The 7,123-nt window shown below is 32.8% G+C and overlaps 1 pseudogene; it reads left to right on the plus strand.

Moving 5' to 3' along the window:
• Positions 1–968: 968 nt before the first annotated feature.
• On the plus strand, positions 969–6,357 carry LOC116139994 (annotated as a pseudogene).
• The last annotated feature ends 766 nt before the right edge of the window (positions 6,358–7,123 follow it).

The raw sequence follows: 7,123 nt of genomic DNA on the forward strand, positions 1-7,123 counted from the left end.
GGTTTTGGTTTGTCTGATCAAAACACCCAAAATGCTTTTAGTGGAAGTTCCATTTGAAGTCACAAGTGCAATCACATGATTGCATCCACAGAATTTTGCCTTGAGACCATCAAAACCAACCCACTTATTTGATCTTAATCCTCAATGAGTTAAAAAAAAACAGGTTAGGTGGGTCTGGGTTCTCTCTAGAAACATGAAACTCAAAACCCATCTGGGTTTTGTTTGTTTGATGAATTCAAAGTCTTTAGTTTGGTCATGTGACTTGTGTTTTGCATGTAAAAAAATATTTGGATGAAGTCAAATTTGTTTAGGAGAATATATAAAATAGACACATACCTAATTGTTGCATGGAGTCTTGGAATTGACTTAGAGAAAGTCATTTTGGTTAGAAAAATATTCTGATTGTAGTCTCACTTGCATTATTTGATCAACTTGGTATTCGCACCTTTCCATTCTTTCAAGTTCAACAAGTTGAATTGAGCTTTACCAATTTCTTTGATCATCTTATTCTATTCTTTTCATTACAAGCATCAAACTATATATATATTCAGTAAAAATTCTCTATAATCATAATGGTAGGATCAAACTAATTTATTACTATAAGGAGGTTCTCTCTATAATCATAATGGTAGGATCAAACTAATTTATTAGTATAAAGAGGTTATAACTTAATAGAGGTATAATTACAAGAATTAATATTTTGATTCTTTATTTTATAATTCATGTTTTAATATAGTGTGTATTAGGTTTCAATTAATTGTTTTAATAGTATTGGTATTAGTATTAGTATCACACAACTGTTCTATTCCTACCACTAGCTAGCACTTTCAAAATTCAGCTGTGTGATACAGGCATCATTAGAAATTTCAAAGGTTATTATAGTCAACGTTTTAATCGTCTATTTTTTAAGCGGATAGAAGATCATATATTGGAACCAGAAAAGAAAAGCATCCTTAATAAAATTGTAAATGCAGTTCCTACATGATCAATTGATGTGAAGCCACAGACAATTGTCAATTGTTTTAAGCACTGCAAAATTAGGACCCTTGGTGTCGATGAATTGCAAGTTACAAATGAAGTGGATGTGGAGAATAAAAGACTCATTGCAGAATTAAGTGATCAGATTCGACAACTTCACTACACTAATCAAATGCATATTAATGTCTTCCTCGATCATCTAAATAAGCAACAACTCGTATATGTTTTAACTGAAGAAGAAATCATTGCTACAATTAGATAAGAAGAGATAGGAAATAATCTTGAGGCTAATAGTATAGAAATACAAAAAGTTTCGTGCCATAAAGCTCTAAACATGATTGAAAAACTAGAAATATTTTAGTTTCAACAAGAAGATGTTCATGCTAACGAATTATTATACACCCACAAGTTAAAAAGTGTCGTAACAACTCTAAAACATAAATCATTGTCCCAAATAATTTTAGATAAATATTTTATTTCATTTTAAACCTTTAATGTAACGTAGCATTTTTTTTTTTTTTTTTTTTTGTTTTTTTTTTTTTTTAATTTAAATTAAATGTGTAAAGAAGTGACAGGGATAGCCGTCTTGAAGTATTCTTTATTACATTCTATAAAAACTTTTACTAATAATATAAAAATCACTAATCAAGATAAATCGCACAAATTTTGTCTTTTTTTTTTTTAGATGAGGTGTTCGGGTCAACTTACATGTACCTCAATTACACTCGAAGAGAGATTTAAATTTAGTTCTCTTGAATAATATCCTAGAGTACTTATCGAACTTGCTTGACCACCTAAAGATAATTCATAAATTTTGTTGAGTTTGACAATTAATATAACCAATTAAGTATTTTAATTTATCAGAAAAAGAAAAAAAAATGACTAAACAAGACTAGTATTGATATTTGAGAATATATGGCGTAGATAACAAGAATATTGACCATTTTAACAATTTCGAATCCAAGACGACAACAGTGAGACCGACATCGATATCACTTGCGAAAAGGGTACATGACCAAGACATTAACATCCACCACTTTTTTCCCAAAGCATATTTTCAAACTAATGTGCTGAGTTATTAACATCATAAAGAATTAGCTGTAGATGATATAACTTCATTCTTATCCAATACAAGGTAAATTCTAAACTCAATTATTCTTCTTCATCTGCTGGTAATATATATAAAGAGTAAACAACATATTCCTACATGAGGTTTAGTGAAATCCCAAGTTGATATCCATGGTTGCATTTATTCTAGATTCTCATCATTAGAGGTGGTCAGAAACGGTGAGTGAGTTCTGCAATGAGTATGGGTTTTGCAAAGGAGATTGTGGGGTCCAACATGTACAGATGTGATTTTAGACTTTGGAATCGGTCGAAAAAAGCTAAAAACCGTCGACTTGGATGTTGCTACATGAGCCCGTTTTGTCAAAGAATTGCACTTTAGTATGTTTCGTGCGTCACGCTACAGTAAAAAGTTGGGAATCTATTAAAAAAAAAGAAACGGTTACTTTAAAGGTGAAGAATTAAAAATATGCAATCAAGGGTATCACTTAGAATTCTACTAAAAGGATATCAACTTAGAATTCTGCAATAAGGGGAATATGTCTTTTTGCTCTCTCTCTCTTTATATATATATAATATATAATTATTATATATATATATAAAAATAACATTATAATTCTGATCACTTATCAAACTTCAAAATCAGTTCAATGCACATGCACTGTTTATATTCCAAATGGTTTCCTAATAAATTTTTATTTCTGCTGTGACGCACCAAAAATTAGTCATCCCATAACCCATAAAATTGTTAAAACTAATTAATTATTAATAACTATTTCAAAACTATTATAACAATATCGTAGGAATCTTACGATAATAACCAAAACAAAAACAAAAAATTCGCATTGTCCTAGTCTTTTACTAATTTATAATTCTGTTACTTCTGTAAATCTGTATTTATTAGAAAGTATATATAAAATACTTATATTAGTAATTAGTTCAAAATTTGAGAATATTTAAAAAAAAAAAATCATTTTTTTTTACTATTTTTTGTTATATCTAGGATCATAATAAACACCTAATAATCTTTAAGTATAAACTGCATTTTATCATTAAAACAATATATATAATATATATATATATATATATATATATTAATATTATTATTTCATTTATTTCAAGAAAATATTTCAAACTCAGCCGTACCATAGTACTAATTTAGTATTAATTTCAATTTCTCTATTTTAAGACAGTTAAAATTGGACCTTCACTAGTAAAGGGGTCTTTCAAAAGGCTTGGTCAACTCAAATTCTGGTCAAATCGGATTCGGGCCACAACATGAACAAACTCCCGTACAGTAAAAGTCCAGCCGCGGTGAACGGAGGGACAGATCACTACCCTTGCCACATCATAAAAACCACGTGTCACATCCCGGCCGTGTACGTAGGCTTAGTGAAGAGATAAAAAAACGCATGCCACGCAAGTTCAAAGGGAAACGATCGGCTGCCCGTGACTGTCGCGTTGACACAAGCCCACGTACCACGCTGGCGCCAATCCCCCGTACGGACAGCTTATTACAACCGCTATATTAACTAACTTCAGACAACCCATACCCTCCATTTTCCTAGCTACCTTCAAACGTTTTTCCCTCTCCGAAATATATTAACACAAAACTTCTCTGAAACCAAACACCTCTGCTCTCCTCTGTGTCTTTAATGGAGTTGTGTTTTCTTTTCTTTTACTCTTACATCCAAACTTACAACGACAACATCACTTCTTGTCGTTGCTTTGTCCACACATTAATTATTACTTATTAATTAGTATTATTTTATTAGTTAATTATTACATTGGGAGATCATCTCTAAGCTCGTATTTGAATTAGTTTCCGGTTCAGAAAGAACCACGATGTGCAGAAGACGTTTCATCAGCAGGAGCAGCTTCGTATTGTAATTCTCTTGATTCCGAAACCTGTTTATTCGAAACGTTTTTAGATTATATTTGTATGAGAATTTATGGCTGTGTTTGGTTTTTTTTTTTTTCCAGATTATAATGCATGTTAAATAGTTTATATAAATTTTTATTGTAAACAGAGATACATGAATTTGAACATTGAAAATCGTTTTCGGATTTTTTTTTCTTTGAGTGATGTCGTTTTCGGTGGATATTTAATGTCACCGTACCTTCTTTTGCCTTTATTAAATGAATTCTTTTTAGACATTGTTTCAAAATCAAACCTTTAGATTGCAAAAATCATGCCTTATTTTTGGTTTGCTTGACTTGTGAAGAATTTGCACGACCAAAATGGGTTAATTCGATTTATTTATCATTATTTTTAACCATTTCAATGAGGTTTATTATGTAAGCAAAACAATAGAAAGAACCAAACTGTCATTTTCTGAAGCCACCATCTCCGCAAAGCAATAATATAAGATCCAATCCTCAATTTTTTTTTTTTCTTTCTTTCTTTGCTTTTTGATCATTATGGAATATCATGACTTTTTGTGCTTCGTGTTTAAGCTTTCTAATTGTGATTTTTTTTTTTTTTTTTTTTTTTTTTTTTTTTTTTTTTTTTTTTTCACTTTAGCTTCATGGTGATAGGAACAAAAAGAGCCTAATTAAATTAAAGAATAGCACCTCCCGTGATGGCATAATGCAATTTTCTTTAATTAATTTTGCGGCTTTCAATTCCAATTGTTTGTTCAAATTCAGCCTATTTCTATATATTGAACACAAATAACATACCATGAACTTCCTTGTTCGTTAATGTCTTTTATATTATTCTTAAATTAAATTGCATTAATCCACACATGTCACATGGTGCACAAAGAAAACATCTTTTTCTACTTTTCGCAAAAATTTCCTCGATTGGATTATCCTCTTTCCCAGAACTTGTTGTTTTTTTCATCAAATGTAGGCTCAAGATTGGTGCTCTGCAACCGCACCATGAACTTTGCTTCGTTTTTCATTAAATTCGCTTTCATGCATAAAAAAAGAAAAAGAGATTGATAAAGAAAAGGAAATTAGCAGTTGATAGCACATCAAACTAGGTGTGCCCCATTCAAAGGCGATTTGCAGAATATTTTTAATCAAATGATGGTCTTTACGATCGATGTTGCTTGTCGATAATATAAGAATCAGATTCAAACCCATCTTCGAAATTATGAAGAAGAATAATGTTTCTTGTATGGCTAAGTGAAGGTCATGTTCATGATATATCATTTATGTAAATATTGTTTAACTTAATTATATGTTTTATGATCATCAACAACATTGTTTTGACTTTTTGATTTTACAGGATGACATTTCGTGTCCGTTTAGTGCTCAGTTTTTTGACTTCTGTGATCCTGAATTATTTTCGGAAGCTCTTCAGAATTCTGAGGTTGCTTCCTCTTCAAACTGTTGTTATGAAGAAAACTCATCTTATACCAAAATCCCACCTCCTTGCCCACAGATGTCGACAAGTTTAATAACAGCTACCAGGACAACACCAATGCTATACTAACACAACCACGCCGGCCACCACCGCGACGACACCACCACTAACAACACCACCACACAACAGCAGCAACAATCTCTCAATAATCTTTGACTCTCAAGATGAATGACAATGACATCTCAGCCTCCATAGACTTCTCCCCCTCCCTTCCTTTTCTGTCAATCCATTTTCTCCTACAGAACTTATCAATTCGACTTCTCTTCGATGCAGCCTCATCAAATCCCAATGTCCAATGTAAACGTAGAGGACTTTCATCACAGTACCCTGTCGAACCCGTCGCGCCAAGTCTTTTGGGGCCTCATCATCACCATGCCATCAGTTTTTGAAGAAGATTGCCTTTCCTCCGTACCTTCTTATGTCCCTTTGAACCCTTCTTCTCCTTCCTGCTCTTTCTCGGCGCTGCTGCAATGACAACATACATGCCTACTGGAACCATGAGCGCCGCATTACCACCGATAGCGGTGGGATTTTTTCCGGCGGCATTCTTCGAGGTTCCGACTTGCAACTTCAGGAATTAGACTATCAGGGTGAAAACGGCGGAATTTACTGTCCCGATTCTCTGCAGCGCGTTTTTAACCCTGGAGATTTACAGGTACTAAAAAACATAAAGTACCTAAGTAGTGCAAAACAGGAAGTAAAAGTAATATTAATGTTACTGGTTTTTGTTAGAAGGCTTTAAGTGGAGACAGTCAACACGGTGGGAGGGGCGAGCAGTTCGACTGCTGTAGCATCGGAGCTATCAAGTTTGAGGATTCAACATTTAAAGTAGGCAAGTTATCAGTTGAGCAGAGGAAGGAGAAGATCCATAGGTACATGAAGAAAAGAATGAGAGGAATTTCACCAAGAAAATCAAGGCAACTTTACTATCCCTTTATTAACATGACCTTTAAACGCTTTCGATTATCATGAACAACCTTATATAATTTGATGCAAATATTACCAAAAGAAAAAAAATCTTACTCTAAATTATATAATGCAAATTATTTACAGTATGCCTGGCCGAAAACGTTGGCCGACAGCCGGCCTAGAGTCAGAGGAAGGTTTGCAAAAAACGATGACTTGGGAGAGACGCACAGAACAAGTTGTAGCAATCCTGAAGAGAAGATGAAAACGAAGTAAGTAACACTACACTAACACATCTCCATTATTAAAACTACCTTAATGTTATTAATTATTTACTAATTTTAACAGGTGAGTTATTAAAGTAGAAGATGATATGAACGATTCCTCTTCAATCTCCTGGACACATCACGGCGTAAACTCTTTCAAATTCAACAATTATTCAATCCAATCCTGGATTTGATGAGACGATGATGAATAGCTAGTTTTATTGCAACATCAACAATGAACATATATCTCTACAATTTTGGACAGGACCCTATTTCAGCCAGGATTATCTCCAGCTGGTTTAATAACACAGAAAGTAAATAACAGGGGTTCGTTATATTATTATGAATAACTGAGTCGGGAGGGTTATATACAAATTAATTGAATAACCAGCATAATTTTTGGTAGATATTTTTCCATCTTTTGATCGAATTCTAGTCCATGTCTGTACAACAGCAGCCTCAGTAATATCGAACTGGCTTAATGCTTGTTGCAGAAATTATGTAAGTTGTTCCCCAAAAATTGTAATTAAGATTT

The sequence above is a fragment of the Pistacia vera genome, unplaced genomic scaffold, assembly GCF_008641045.1.
Source record: "Pistacia vera cultivar Batoury unplaced genomic scaffold, PisVer_v2 Contig360, whole genome shotgun sequence".
Classification (NCBI taxonomy): Eukaryota; Viridiplantae; Streptophyta; class Magnoliopsida; order Sapindales; family Anacardiaceae; genus Pistacia; species Pistacia vera.